The sequence below is a fragment of the Maniola jurtina genome, chromosome Z (genome assembly GCF_905333055.1).
Source record: "Maniola jurtina chromosome Z, ilManJurt1.1, whole genome shotgun sequence".
Taxonomy (NCBI): domain Eukaryota; kingdom Metazoa; phylum Arthropoda; class Insecta; order Lepidoptera; family Nymphalidae; genus Maniola; species Maniola jurtina.
Window position 1 is genome coordinate 14,767,681 of NC_060058.1, and position 16,935 is coordinate 14,784,615.

The following is a 16,935-nucleotide window of genomic DNA, read 5'->3' on the forward strand; positions in this document are numbered from 1 at the left end:
TACCACGCTGGTGTTGATAATTCTGGGGAGTCTAGAAAAATGAAGATTTGAACTAGTCATCCAGGGCACACGGCACACATGATTTGTCCAGTCCATTATAAATAATATTTTACCTCAAAATTGAGTCGAATGCATTTGTTTTCAGTTAAATTACTGTAAATGCTTGCTACTAGATGAGTTGGAACATAAGAAAGAACCCCAAGAAACCACAGTTAGTTAACAGCGAGAATTAAGTCAGCGTACCCATTACCTCAAGAATTTCATTAGTTGCCGTAGTAGTGAGGCACTGATTCACTTTGCGACCTTTGTCGGCGACGCGTCGTACCCGCATTTTCATCTCTTTGGTTACACCGCGTCCTTTGCTTCATTAACGAGAGTGCTCGTTTTGCCACTTACGAACCAGATCGATGGACTGGCTTTTGTCGCTTATCTGCTTTCTTCATTCTTATTATCAACTTGACAAACATCAAATTCAAATTCAAAATATTTTTATTCAATTAGACTTTTACAAGTTCTTTTGAATCGTCAAAAGCATCTACCACTGGTTCGGAATGCCTTTCCTACCGAGAAGAACCAGCAAACCAGCAAAGCAAGTCGTGGTTTATGTACCCATACATGGAGAGGTTTTAAAGGTTTTAGAGCCGTGGCTAAGTGAATTATAGATTACACGTCTTTTTTATTTTGGAAAACTAGACACTTTTTTTGGATAAAAAATGTCTCGACATAAACTCGAATCTGTGAGAAACATTAGTAGTAGACGAGCGTCATGTGTACTGAGACTGAGCCCTGCGGCAGCGACGTAGTGGGGTACTACTACAGGTTCGCGAATTTTCTCAAACTCTCGATTAATTCATTTTATTTTAAGGATAGGCTCCGGACTAATATAAATGGTCGAAACGGATAGTGCTGCTTATAGCGATTCACTTGGTCAGAGCTCTGAAGTCACTAAAATTTAACCATGTAGATGTACGAGTAGTTATCGTTCAGAAAAAGCTTCTGGTTTCTGGTTCAAAGAGACGTCACAAAACGTGCGTGTATATTTCATCGACTTGCATATTAGTAGGTACAGTATGTACATCACACTCTAACGATGATGGCTGCAGTACAGTTCTAATGTCTGGTTCCCACGGTGCGTTATTCTGCTGACGACCACGGACAGCCAAGCACCGCGCACAAGACTCGGATGACGACGAAGACAATGTGTCTGCGCTACCATGGACGATACTCTTCCCATGGAGATGGAGCGTTGTCGGTGCGGGCTGGTCTGTGTCCGTCCGCAATATCACGCACCATGGGAAGCCGGTATTATGCGCGTTCCCTTTTGTTTTACAATTTTTGTATGTTTGAGGCTTAATAGGGACATAGCTTTTCACCAGACAAGACCTGTTAGAATCGATACGGCAATAAAGTATGTATCTGGAAACTTTTATTAAGATGTTATTAACTAAGTTAAGATTAGGTTATAATATACCCTTAAAAATGACTGACAACTAATGCCAGATGAAAAATGTAAAGATTAAACTTGATGAGATTACAAGTGTAAATTAAAAATTTTCAACACCCCCGACAAATCATTTTAAAATAAATAATTATGTATACCTAGGCAACGTCCATCTTGACAGCATTGACACTTGAATATTATGAACCTAAGGGTTATCTAACCTTCTTTTCTACAAGAAAACTAGAAAATAGCTGATAACTTTTAAACGGCTGAACCAATTTTTTTGGATTATAGCTAAGAACACTCTCGATCAAGCCACCTTTCAAACAAAAAAAGTAAATTAAAATCGGTTCATTCGTTTAGGCGCTACGATGCCACAGACAGATACACAGATACACAGACACACAGATACACAGATACACACGTCAAACTTATAACACCCCTCTTTTTGGGTCGGGGGTTAAAAATCTAGAAAAAGCTATCGGTAGCTTAGCTTATACAATTTCGAAAAACAATTTCGAACATTCACACCAGAGCCAATCGAAAAATTCAGTGACCTGGTTATGACTTCCTGTAACCAAACTGCCAAAGCCGATGCTCACTGCATACTATCGCAATTTTTCCACCAAATATTTATCCAAAGCAAACATAACAATAACAATAATCGGTTCGTGCAAAATGGCCCGCGCAGACAACTGATAACAAAGTCAAATCGTATATGTGACAAAATCCATGTCATTTTATTTACATCAACTAGTTCACTCTGTTTGAATGACAGTCGCGTCACAGTTCACTTCTAATAAAACGTCGAGGCTTTGACGTCACAAGCAGGCGTCAAATGTTACTAGATTTGACGCGGTAGTAAAGTAGGCCCATTCTTTAGGGATCCGTTATTCCCAAAGGGTAAAAACGGAGCCCTATTAATGACACTCTGTCGTCTGTCTGCCTGTCTGTCTGTCTGTCCGTCTTTCCGTCTGTCAGTCCTATGTGTCACAGGCATCGATGTATAGTCACAGGTCTCTAGCTCGTAGAATATGAGTTACAAACCTGAAATTTTGGTATTCAGTGTAAAACGTTGACCCAAAAACAAATATTGAATTAGAAATTTAAACTCTTGTACTATACATAATTAATAAATTCTCGGTTATTTTTATTAGTATTTGTGGTTACTGAAGTCGGTTTCTTTTATTGACATTGAAAAAATAAAAACAATTTCAGCACCTTGGTCAGCACACAACAAATGTCAAATACAGTCTAATCAGTATTGCTTGCTTTTCCTGCATGTGTATTAGCGGGACGTAGAGGCGAGACTAGTGTGCATAGTGCATGTATGCTTTACCTTACATCTTTATAATTGCAGCGAATTAAAACAAAACTATGTAGTTTCTTGTTAAATAAATTATAGGTACTAGGTGCATTGGAACCGCTAGGTGCTATCGACGATTGTTGAGGTGCGCGAGCGCCGATCGACCCCAATGCGCGGTCGTCGCCCCGCCCTATCAGCTTACCCGTATTGATATTTTGATACATATTGAGCCTTTTTAGGCCATGTATAACCTTCTTTATTACCTAGATACATACTCGAGAGTCAAACTAACTTAATGCTTTCTCGATTGGTTCAAATACGGGCCTTTTAAAAATAATGTGCATATTTACCAGTAGGTAATATTATAAATTCAGGGATCTGGAAAAGTAACAGACTATCAACTATTGCATCGCTGAATCGATCTTGATGAAATTTGTCACAGAGTAAACTTGTATCCTGGAGAGTACTGGACGTAGGATAATTTTTTTATGCCAGAATTTCGAAGAGCTCCGACAGGGTTTTCAAAAATCCTAGTTTAAAAAAAATAAGGTTTTTAAAAAAAATTGATAAGCGCATGAAGTTGCGCGTATCAATTAGCAATAATAATATAGTAAAGCAAATAATAATAATGATAGTCATTTATTTATTCATGAGAATTCAATGGCACAAAGTTATTAAAATTTAGGAGCATTATTACACATTCTACCAATCATAATGGTGTATGTATATTTAACATTTCTCCTAATGTTAAATTATTATTATTATTATTATGTGCTTACGTAAAGCTACAACATATTCTTTAAAACTATTCTTTTTCATTTAAGGTTACACAGATTTTTACCTGTCTGGGTCCAGGTAGGTAGCATTCCGTTTGATGAATCCATCTTTCCGTTTGTTCAACCGTTGTGTGTTCGTACAATACAATATTTCTATAGCTTTTCAAAGATGTTGGTAACCGATAATGTGAACTCTGGTTTTTTCAGGCTGTCATAATTCAGTTTTGAACTTGTCCCGCCGTTTGCACCGGTGTTGGACTTTGTTTTACTCGAGGCAATAAATTATTTGTTTTCTCATTATTGCCTGTATCCAATAGAGAAAATGTTGATGTCATATTTCTGCACATCATGTATGATTTTATATATGGATGATTTTGTTGTACTTTTCATATGTAAATTTTTTAACCTCTGTGGTAGTGAAATTGTATCCGCAGTGAGTGGTGTTTGTGGGGAACTTGATAGCTCCTTGTTGCTTTGTTTCTTTCCTGAAGTTGGCATTTTCAAGTAGGTACATAGAGATAGAGCACGGGTAAGTTCTTCTTAAGATTTTTCTAGTGATTATCTGAATTCTAAAATAATAGACAATTCTATTTAAGTGAATTTTGTAGGCTGAGTTAGTGTTGTTATATTTAGACTAGTGGAGTTGTGAATCGATTCTTCCGATTGAAAGAAAAAGTCCTGTTCTGAGTAACTTCCGGCAACGACGGGTTGTTATGTTATCCATTTAATTATTTGAATCCCAATTTAAGGAAATCTTCGATAATAGAGAGTAATGGAAAGGGAAATAAAAGTAAAACATGTGTGAATTTTAAGCATCTTTTTTTCGTTAGGAAGTAGGCGCTGTGGCGGTCCTGCGCCTGATCTCTCTCCGGTCGTGTCGGATTTCCGTTCCATCGGGATATGAGAGTAAGGGAATAGATAGTGCACCTATGTTTGCGCACGGACTTGTGCACTATAGTATCTTCCGCGCAGTTAGCCATTCTCCATGGAGATTGGCCGCCGTGGTCATTATTATTTACAGATGTTGCTATTTGTTAGGCTTTATTATGTTCTAAAATCTAAGTCAATTAGTGTTCTAGGTTCTAGTCATTTACGCTCAACGTCGGCCCTCAATACATATCTACCCTGTCCGCATTTGTGTGGTTAAATCCGATTGATTTGCGGCAAGCTCATTGTATACATTTGATATGTATCGTTAAATGGATTGAGAGGATGAACATATTAAACGTTAAGTAATTATAATCTAGATTGGACAGCAATTAGTGCGGTGAAAACTGAATCTGCTAAGTAGACAGATATCTTTTGAAAAAAAATTGTCTAAGGCCAAACAGCTAGCTAACTTATTTTAAAAAATAAGCAATGGATACAGCCATTGCTTATTTTTTTAAATAAGTTAGCTTACACAGCTTAGTTAACTATTATAATGAATACAAAATTTAGTATATTATAATCAAAACAGTATTGAAAAAATGAGACTTAATTATTTAAGACTTTAAGATTAATTCGTTTATTTATTTTATTTGTACCAGAAAGTTGTAACAATAAAGACAAAAAGAAAGAAAAATGGACAGGGAAGCACATAAGAGAGAAAGGTTGTAAATTATTGCATAATCGGCAAAATATGACGAAATCTAGGGTCTGAAATAAAAAAAGAGAAACAGTAACGTTTTAAACACATTTTATTTAATCTAACAATTTCTTCTATCTAAAATCTACGCACTTTTTTGTTTTATAATATTAATTATCTCTGCCTAATTTTTCAATTCTTACATTTACATTCTAATACATTTACATAATCTTGTATTATTTATTTCCTATAATATAAACACAAGATACTTCCACTACTCCAAAATAAAGAGTATAAATCGAGTCGAGTTATCCACAATCCAAAGAGCTTTGCAAGATGATTCAAAACCCCACTTTAGTCAATAGAGCGTCTGGCTGGGCATGCTTTTGTCTATTTCGTATTGTCCGCTACAAATGACCAGACGACGCCTTTATATTCTACATAGTATCAGCGTAAGACTTTTATATATACCGGACTTTTTACCCGACTACGGCAAAGCCGACAGGAAGGTTTATGATTTTAGCTTCTCTAAAATAGTTCCTAATATGTATTATAAAAGGAAGAGGGGTGATAGAGTATTGGTTAAGTCGTCGGTCTTTTATTGAGAGGCTGGGGCTGGGGGCTAGATCCTGGGCATGCATCTCTAACTTTTCGGAGTTCCATGCGTTTTAGGCTACCTATTAAAATGTATCACTAGCTTTTATGGGAAAGAAAAATATCATATGCCTGAGAGTTCCCCATAATGTTCTTAAATGAAGTCTGCCAATCCACACGGGACCAGTGCAGTAATGGGCTGGCTATGGGTTGTTCATGGTGATGATGATAAAGGGATAAAATTCAGCCTTCTAGATTTATTTTAACATGGACATTGAGTTAGGGACTCCGGACTTTTCTTTTTCTATTCATAGGTATTTTGATGCATTGAAACAGTCAGTCTTATAATATTAGTTTGGATTCTAAAGTTTTCGGGCCAGTTCTATATGCGTTAATTTAGTGTATGATTGGTTTAGTTGCGTAGTGTCTGTCTGAGGTATTTCGAGTTAGGTCAGTTAAGTCTATCCTACTGGCAAAACCGCAATGCCAAGCGACTTAGTTTTCCGGTGGATTATGCCACACCACTTCCCGGTTAGCGCGTTCAATATTCAGCTTTCGCTATATTACTCATATAAAGCAATATTAGTAACAGCATATCATCTATACTAATAAATAAAATTGGAGTGTCTGTCTGTAATTTCGAAATAACTACCGCATATTAAGGTCATATGGTTATTTGAACGATACTATAACTGAATCACACGTTTTTAAAATTTTTGTCTGTCTGTCGGTCGGTCTGTCTGTCTGTCTGTCTGTCTGTCTGTCTGTTTGAAAAGGCTAAACTTGGGAACGGCTGAACCGATTTTGACGGGATTTTCACAGACAAGTAGAGAATTGACCAGGGAGTAACATAGGCTACTTTTTTAACCGACTTTCAAAAAGGGAGTTGTGTTTTTCTACCTATGTACACTGAAATCTCCGAGATTTCTGAACCGATTTGCGTCATTTCTTTTTTAATCGATAGAGGAACTTTGCGACATTGTTTCATAAAAAATTTGGAGTCCAACTCCTCAATCCTGATGCTGCAGGGGATCTGACCAATCCACGCGGGCGAAGCTGCGGGCATCAGCTAGTTAATCTTAGAATCGCATATAGTTGTGTGAGGATGCAGAAATAGCTTCTTCTTCTTCCGAAGAAGAAGATTCTGCTTCCCATTCTTTTACACCGCCTTCAACCTCCTGCTCCTCCTCTATGTCTTCGTCCTCTTCGCCCTCCTGGTGTATAAATACAAACAAAGCTACTTTATATTTTACTCAAGTGTTCTAAAAAAATGAAGAATACATCTTACGCATTTATTTCCATCTCTAAACTGAACGAGATTGACAAGTCTAATCCTAATGCTATCTATGCTAGTTGCTTTTTCACGTATTAAGAGGATACTTGTCAACAAGCCCCCGTCGATTTCCTACGTATGATATTATTGTTCTTATCTCTATTTGCCCTGGTTCGTGCATTCTCGGTTCCTAGATCGGTACATTTGTGATATCCAATTCAAATTGCTGTGATTGGCTGAATTTACCATGTTCTTGCTGCGACAGTGAGTTTGAGCCACTAGCGGAACAATGTTAGCCGGTCAGAAATGATTGCAATTAGTCAACCTGTTTGACGTCCGTGTTCTGTTTTCGATTACAAAAAAGCAAAAATTGTTGTTGCAATCATCAATTTTAGCAAATAGTGAAAGAGAGTCGGCCAATCAGAGGTCACAACTACCGCCACACTTTCTGTCAAACTTTGGCAGTAGGCCTGCCGAGTAATGAAAACAAATTTTTCATTCTGTCTAGGTGTAGGGTAGGTGTAGGGTTGCCACCTGCCTCTTTTAGATTTACAGGCTACCACCATCAAAAATACGGGGTTTAGATTTGTTTACGGGAGACATTGTTTCTTATATATTGTTGTATTATTGTATTGTTTATTATTGTATTTGAAGAAATAGGCGGTGGTTCTCTCTGAAAGCTTATTTAGATATTTCAGTTTATTTGTATGTTTTGTATTTTTTCTCTGTATGTTGCCGGGTCTTGGTCGGTGAACTGTGTTTGCAATGTGGTTTTAAATAAAAGATTATTTATTTATTTCAATAGCTTTTAAAAACTCTTCATTTTGTAAAACAAAATGCATGTTAACTTAAAATTACATTTAACTTGTAATTCCACCTTCAAAGTATCAATACCATGGCCGTAGCCAGGAATTGATTTCGGGAGAGGTTTTATCAGGGCCGGAACTGAATCCTGTCATGAGGAAAAATACGTTCGCTCAACTTTATGGGCTAATTACCTGGTTAGTTGAATTTCGCCTTTCAATTTGATAGTGGAATAAAATACAACAATGAAAAAGCGCAGCGCAGTGAGCGTAAGTGTTTTTGGTTCAATACAGAAAAAAATAAGTGAAAGGGAAACGAGTTTAGCCATAGCAAGATATTTCTTTACCAAAATTTTGATACTTACTATTCAGAGGTAACTTGCACCCCAGAAACGAACATAAGCTTTTTATCCCGGAAAATCCCCCACGGAATTTTTAAAAACCTAAATTCATGCAGACGAAATTGCGGGGCATACACCAAGTAATACAAATTCAAAACGCGAGTGAAGCGAGCGCGAAATGTTTGATATATTTCCAAAAAAAATTGGTAAGCAAATGCAAGAAATAGTGTAAGTATTATTTTAGGTTTAGGTTTTTGACGGTCTCCCAGACGCAGTGGCCATTTCTAAATTTCTGGTCTGGTGGGAGGCTTGGGTCATGGCTAGTTATATGGTTAGTATGGCCCTACCGGCCAAGAAATTAGACTGCACTATTACCACTAGGAGAGATTAAAGTCAAGGGCTAACTTGTATCAAAAAAGGCTTAGATCCTAAAACCAACCTCCGCCTCTTTGGCTACGGCCATGATCAAAATCGAGTGGGTTTCGGCTACGCAGGTATTATTCTACGCATTGTCGCACAAGGAAAATATGTATTCTTTCTACTGGACATAACGTCAGCGTTTGGTTTCGCAAGCCAGCCCGGCTGAATTTGTAAAAAACCGGCCAAGTGCGAGTCAGACTCACGCACCGAGGGTTCCGTATTCGGGTATTTTTTTTCGACATTTTACACAAGAAATCAAAACTGTTATGCATTAAAAAAAATATGCATAAAAATAAATAAAAATCTGTCTTAGAATGTACTGGTAAAGTCCTTTCATATAATAACCCACTTGATTTAATATTTAGTTACTTTGAAAATTGAAAATACTAATATTTGTTCATGAACACATGACAGACGAAGAGACGGACAGACGGACAGATGGACAGACAGACAGACGGACAGACGGAAAGACAGACAGACGGACAGACAGACAGACAGCGAATTGATCCTATTTCCTTTTTGCTTTTGAGGTACGGAACCCTAAAAATATTTAGTTTTATTTGCCTCATATTTTATTTTCATAATTACGGGTTTCTGTATCCTGAAATACCAACCAGTAACCAGTAAAATACGGGGCCTCTGGCAACCCTACTCGGAAATCACTGTCACATTCAAGTTAATGTCAAATATTTTGTTTTCGATTACAGAAAGCTGCATCAATCATTATTAAAATATTTTATTTGTTGTGATTGGCTGAATTTTTGAGTTTCAGCCAATAAACAGACTGTTTGCCAATTAAACGTCATAACAATATAAATGCCAGAAAGTTTAACCAAATAAAACAGACTTAATGAGAACTTAGTGAGAATGCAAACGGCACACAATTTATAATACATATTATGTTAGTCGTATATAATAGATATTATAGTAGTCGTTCACTTTGGTAATAGTCAGATTGTCATCAGTAAAATTGATATTGGTTGATGTATCGTAAATTAGGTATTGTTTCGGTGACAAATATTTTTATAATCTATTTATCTTTGAACAGAATGGAATAGAATGAAATAAAATGGAATACAATGATTAATTTTTATTCCTGTAAACTTTTAGGTAAACTTCAAAGTGTTTTTGAATGGTCAGAAAAATTTACCACTGGTTCGGAATGCCGTTCCTACGTTTCTAGGGTTTCGTACCTCAAAACGAAAAACAGAACTCTTATAGGATCACTTTGTTGTCTATCTCTCTGTCTGTCGTGTGTGTCAAGAAAACCTCTAGGGTACTTCCCGTTGACTCAAAACCATGAAATTTGGCAGGTAACCTAACTGCGTAATTTTGGCTAGTTTTTTTAATCGATAAAGAAAGTTTGCGACATTGTTCAATAAAAAATTTGGATTCCAACTCCTCAATCCTGATGTTGCAGGGGACCTGACTACTAAAGCTAATGGGATTTAAAAAGTGTTGATTATTAATTGATATTGAAGGTACCAAGATACCAAGATACCAAGTAAATACTTTGTCGTTGACCTCAACCCTGATGCTGTAAGAAATTGCATTCCTAAATCCTGGTGATCCCTCGGGATTTGAAAAGGATCATCCGTTTAAATGTTCTTACGTGATACAGAAACAAGTTGCATCCCGGGGACGGGCTATTACGGAGAGGCAACTTTTGTTCTGGGAAATGAAAGGATCGGGATTTTCAAAAACCTAAATCCACGCGAGCAAAGCTGTGAGCATTAGCTAGTTGTAAATATATTTAAAAGCTACTATAAGATAATAAATAAGGTACTTATTTCCTTATATTTTTATTGTATGGCAGCGCGCGGTTTTAAATTATAAATTGCACGTCCTGTCCTTTTCTGTAATACATTTTTTTCTCAATATCTATCGCTTTATCTCATAGCAAGAGTCCGTAAGACATAATACAGTGAATATAGGCAAAATATACAATTTTTGCAGTTTCCACGTCAGTACCTGTCGAATTTTTCTAACAGTGTAAGCAGCAGAGTTGAGTTTACCATCAAGTGTTGATATGTGGGTGTTCCATAGAAGCTTTGCATCTAACGTTATACCGAGAAACACGGGGTTCTCCTTTATTTTCAACATATGATTATTAATCAATGAATTTATGTCATTTAAGGTCCTGGTATTGGGCAGTGTGAATTGAACACACTTAGATTTCTTTGCATTTGGAATTGATTTGGAAGTAAATTGTTAGCAATAAATCAGAGAGTGACCTGTGATATGGCATTACATATAGTATACATTGTCAAAAATTATAATATTAAAGCTGTGCGTATTGCGTGAGGAATTGCGTATTGCGTGAGGAATAGGTGCAACTTGCAGGGTTTGATGCATGCGCTATTGCCAGCAAACATGAGACATATTTTTATCTACAGGCAACGTCTGAGTAGGTAACGCATACGTCTAACGCAAGTTGAAATGTACCAGTGTATTTAGTTAGACCTATCGACAAGTTTAGAGTCGGGTGTAGTTTAAATGTGGCCCGTGTGTTTAGACCAGTTTTAGACTGTCAGTTTCGCCCCCCGTCACCGTCGGGGGTTGGTCGTCCCCCGCACCTCACCACCCCTCTTGCAGAAATCGAGACAGCACGAAATTTTCAAGATTTCTGGGTGTAATTTCTGGTTTTCGTAGTTCCAACATAATTATAACAATATAAAATATATAACGATAATTTTTTTACTGCATGATATTCATTAAATTTTCTAGGTCTGTGGTTTTTCCAAATTTCATTAAATTGCTTCGTTGTCTAGAAAAACGAGCACAAAGTTGGGCCTTTTTTTAAAGAAAAATACAAATCTTTGAACCCCTGTAATTTTAAAACTACATATTTTTAGAAAAATCTAAAACACCACAGACACAGATATTAGTTTCTAGACTATGTCTGCAAAATTTCATGGACTTTGGTTGCTTAATATTCAAATGAAATGGGAACTACGATTGTATGGAGTAAGTGACGGAGAGAGCTCTGTTAATATCTCCACATGTTACTGAGAAAAAGGATCTTGGCAGACTCAGACAGATGGACAACTACAATGGTTTCTTTTTCCAAAGTCAAATCAAAACTTATTTATTTAACTAGCTGATACCCGCGACTTCGTTCGCGTGGATGTAGTTTTTTAAAAATCCCGTGGGAACTCTTTGATTTTCCGGGATAAAAAGTAGCCTATGTGCTAATCCAGGGTATAATCTGTCTCCATTCTAAATTTCAGCCCAATCCGTCCAGTAGTTTTTGCGTGAAGGAGTAACAAACATACACACACACACACACACACACACACACACATACAAACTTTCTCCTTTATAATATTAGTGTGCCTATGACCTTAATATGCGGTAGTTATTTCGAAATTACAGACAGACACTCCAATTTTATTTATTAGTATAGATGATATGCTGTTACTAATATTGCTTTATATGAGTAATGTAGCGAAAGCTGAATATTGAACGCGCTAACCGGGAAGTGGTGTGGCATAATCCACCGGAAAACTAAGTCGCTTGGCATTGCGGTTTTGCCAGTAGGATAGACTTAACTGACCTAATTCGAAATACCTCAGACAGACACTACGTAACTAAACCAATCATACACTAAATTAACGCATATAGAACTGGCCCGAAAACTTTAGAATCCAAACTAATATTATAAGACTGACTGTTTCAATGCATCAAAATACCTATGAATAGAAAAAGAAAAGTCCGGAGTCCCTAACTCAATGTCCATGTTAAAATATATCTAGAAGGCTGAATTTTTATCCCTTTATCATCATCACCATGAACAACCCATAGCCAGCCCATTACTGCACTGGTCCCGTGTGGATTGGCAGACTTCTTGGAGTTGGAGTGTGATGTGGGACAAATAGTGTCTCTCATGCTACGTCGGTGACTCTAGACCCTGGTTTGGTATGAACAACCAGCAAGAAACACTTGCTCTTTTTATGTCATAAAAAGGTACAATATGTAGCAATACACTGCACCATCCGGGGGCAACTGAAAGCTCAGTCGGTTTCGTTGACGCAACTTTGTCGGTAAGTAATTCACCAACTATTGTTTATTAGCCTCGACATAATAAGTGATTTTAGATAAATTACACAATGGTTATATTTTCATGTTGACAAATCTAAAAATTCTTTTGATACTTTTGAGGAACGGAACCCTAAAAAGAATAACAAATAGTTAGTTTACCCTATACATGTATACCCTATACTGTGCATCGCTCGTCGTCTTCCTCCGAATCAATTACGATGACGCTCTCGTCATCTTGGTCACAGCGCGACGTCGGCACCTGGTACTCCACCTCCACTGAACGCTCAAAGCCCTATCAAACAAGTTATAAACAGAGAAGGTTCATACAAAGCGTAACCTACCGCTGACCAGAACCAAAATATGTTCAGCAATGAATTAATCCTAATATCCCAATCCTACTAATATTATAAATGTGAAAGTGTGGATGTTTGTTACTCAATCACGCAAAAACTATTGGACGAATTTGGCTGAGGAATGGAGATAGATTATAGATTTGTTGTTTATATTTAGGTGTAAAATAAAACAACTTATCAATCAAAAGTCATCTTTGAGGATCCTTCTGAAAATAGCCTTTGCTTCTTGTTTTCTTTGATAAACATTTCTTTTATTCTTTTAATAAAATACCTACACTTGGTTGTCAAATTGGCTGTAAAGGAATAATATTATTTAATTAAATATGTATATGTATTATCAATTTATAATTTTATTATCAGAATAGCACACTACTTAATAATTGATGATTAAACGAACTTACCTTAAGTGAAGTTCTATCATAATTATACGAAGGCTTCGTCTGAAGAGATTAGGATACTTGTAGTAGCACGAACCGTGTGGCCATTTCATACACTAAGTTGAGAAATACAAAAAACAAGATAAATACTTTTTTCGTAGGTACCATAGACTATACTTCTCATAGTGACAGCACTGATCGTCATTTTCATTTAGTTTAGAGAGCTTCTTTTTTTTTTTTTTTTTACTAATTCATACACGGGTGTCTGAAAGGAAAGAAAGGGTGGGAGGGAGCTAATCTCTTCAGACGAAGCCTTCGTATAATTATGATAGAACTTCACTTAAGGTAAGTTCGTTTAATCATCAATTATACTTCGCTTCGTCTTCGAGATTAGGATACTTGTAGATCTTTAGAGATATGACATTTGTAAAAAAAAATATCATAATAGATATATTCATATAATCAATTTAATCAATTATATCAATATAACAAAACGTAACAGCTTAATCTTAAGCAATAAAGAGTAAATCAAAGAATTAAATTAACTCATATTATTATTTCCAAAGAAAATAAAAATGCGTTTTAAATGTATTAAGAATTGAGATTTAAAATTGAGATTTAAAATTGATATTGCAAAATCATTGCTATTATCAGTTACCTCAACTCTTTGATAAAAAACGTGCGAATGACAAAACTGACCAACGCGCAGTTTTGCGTATTAAATCAATATTAATGGTATTTTCATATGCAGTAGAAGTGGAGGCATGCCTCGTTGAATAAGCTGTAAACATATTAGCTGTAAATATATTAGTGCATATTGCACTTTTATTCAAAACTTCCTTTATCCAACGACTGATTGATTGAGAACAAACTGGTTTATATGGACTTTTTAATCTGATAAACAGTTGATCATTGTTTCTTACAGAAATTGTCCAATTGACATACACTAATAAAGCCTCTGTCGGGTATATTTCTGGCTTTTTTTTTTTTTTTTTTTTTTGATAAAAGGTACTTATAATTAAGGAGGGTTGAAAAAGAGCCAGCGCGTGAAGTTTTAATCAAATCTGGTATTTTTATAATAATTCTGTCATCAGCTTTAATTTCAATATTCTGCATATTAATTTTACTTCGTTACAAGATCTAGTAATGTTACAATTTTTTTTGTTAGTTTTTCCATACTAATCTCATCATTGGGGTACCAGCTTTCCAAAAAATTGAATACAATTGAAGGATTCCAAGTAACATTATATTTTTGCAAAGATGGGCGTAGCCGGTAGAAGCCCTTAAACAATCTAGTTAACCTATCATCTGTGCCTATCTTTGTGTTTACAATTAAAGATAAAGCAGATCTATAACTGTTTAAAGTACTATGCTGAATTCCTTTATGAAACATTTCAGTTAAGAAAGTAATTACATGGGTAACTGCAGCTTCATAAGGATCAATATTGTGATTGTTACAAAAAATTAACCATTTTTTAAATACAACACCATATTGTTTAACAGAAGTGTCTGATATTGACGCACTCATGATGTCTAATGCACTTTGTGGAACCCCTCTTCGTGAAAAAACGCTGTGCGGATAACTTCGCGGCTACTAGCGTGACTCTGTGTTGCAATTGGCTGTTAGGAACAGATAATAACACGTCTGTATTGGTTCCAAGTATTAACATATCATTACATTTTTTTTTTTTTTTTTTTTTTTTTAAAGTGGGAACCACGGTTAAGTAGGCCAGAGGGGAACAACTACTATGCCTTCAGCTTTATCTAAAATTATCTTACGAATCATTTTCAAAATTACGGATATTGATGGGAAAGCATAAAAATTTAGTTTTTTCCAATTTAACGTAAAGGAAATTTACTGCTATTGCTCCTGGGTCTCCATGCCAAGAATTATATGCATCGCATTTCTTATTTAGCCTAGTAGCAAATAAATCTATAGCTGGTCTACCAAAGTGTTCTACAATTCTACTGAAGGCATGGACAGTTAGTTCCCACTCGATATCGGGGTGCAATCGTCGCGATTCTGCGTCCGCTACTTCATTATCTTGTGAAGAGATGTAAGATGCATAGACAAAAATGTTTTGTCCTCGCACCAATTCCATAATTTCTTGTTAATATCAGTGAGATGAGGAAATCGCACGCCACCCATTTTGTTTACATACGAACTGGCAGTTGTATTGTCGATGCGAATAAGTATCTGACAATTATTTCGACTCTTTGCGAAGACCTTTAAACCGAAATATGCTGCCAATATTTCTAAGTAGTTGATGTGCATATTTTTCTCATCTTCACTCCATTTACCATTAGCTTTATCCTTACCACATGCTGCCCCCCATCCTGTTTTACTGGCATCGGAAAAGATTTCTAAGCAGTAGGAATCATCTCTAATAGGATTAACTGACCTTACAATATGTGTCAGCCACCATTCAAAATCTTTTGCTAAATGTTGAGGAATAGTCATATGACTGTCATAGTCTTTTCTAGAGCTAGATATTTACATCGTTCGATATTCTTGGTGTATAACCAACCATATTGAACGGCGGGGCAAGATGAGGTAAGGTGGCCTGCTAAACGAGCAAACTGTCGAATTGTACATCGCTTTAATTTTATAAATTTCAATATTTCTTGTTTTATTAACATCCTCTTTTCATTAGTGAGAGCGATATGAAAATTTTTGGTGTCAATTATAAATCCTAAATATTTACATCTAGTTTTAGGTATCAACGAACTTTTCTCATAGTTAATTATGAAACCTAACCTATGACTCCAAGATATCGATTGTATGAGTTACATTCTGTTGACAAGCGTGAAATGTGTCAGCAATTATACATATATCATCCAAGTAAATGAATGAAATATATCCCAAAGACCGAAGTAAGGATATTACTGGTTTCATTAACTTTGTAAAAACTATAGGAGCTGTGTTCAATCCGAATGGGAGGACGTTAAATTCGTATGTTTTATTGTTACATATGAAACGTAATTTTTTTTTTTTTTAATTTTCCATTTATAGGTATTAAAAAATAAGCATCCTTTAAATCTAGCGTACATAAGAATGAATTTTTCGAAATTAATTTTAAATTTGTTCGTAAGTCCTCCATTTTAAAGTGATTCGTTGATATAAATTTATTAAGTGATTTAATATTTAGAATAAACCGCTTTTTGCCATTCGGCTTAGGTACAAGAAAAATACTTGAAATATATTGCATATTACATGGTATGCATTCAGATATTGCACCGGAATTTAACAATTCATTAATGACACTTTCAAATTCGTTAATTTCTTCCTGAGAAAAAATTCTAGAGGACGGTGTAAATTACTGTTTCGCGGTTGTGAAAAAAGGAATTTTATAACCATTTTTAATCCACGATAAAATGACGGCGTCATTAGTAATGAGGCACCATCTGTCATAAAAAGCGGCTAGTCTACCAGCGTTGTGTCGTACCTCGACTACCGGCGTGTCCGAGTGCGCGCGCGCGAGCGCTGCGGCGCGGCGGTGGCCGATGCACTCGACCCCGCGGCGGCGGCGGCGGCGGCGGCGGCCGGCGGTGGCGGCGGCGGCGGAGCTTGGTACTTGCGAGGCTGTTGCGCTGCAGGCGCTGACCTCCTTGCTGCTCCCGACTGCCTCGCCAGCGGAAGCGG

The 16,935-nt window shown here is 36.3% G+C and overlaps 1 protein-coding gene across 4 annotated transcripts in view; it reads left to right on the forward strand.

The window, feature by feature from the left end:
- Positions 1–16,935, forward strand: part of LOC123880248 (ras-associated and pleckstrin homology domains-containing protein 1) — a 127,101-nt gene that overhangs the window by 24,086 nt on the left and 86,080 nt on the right. The gene's annotated exons all lie outside the window — the stretch shown is intronic.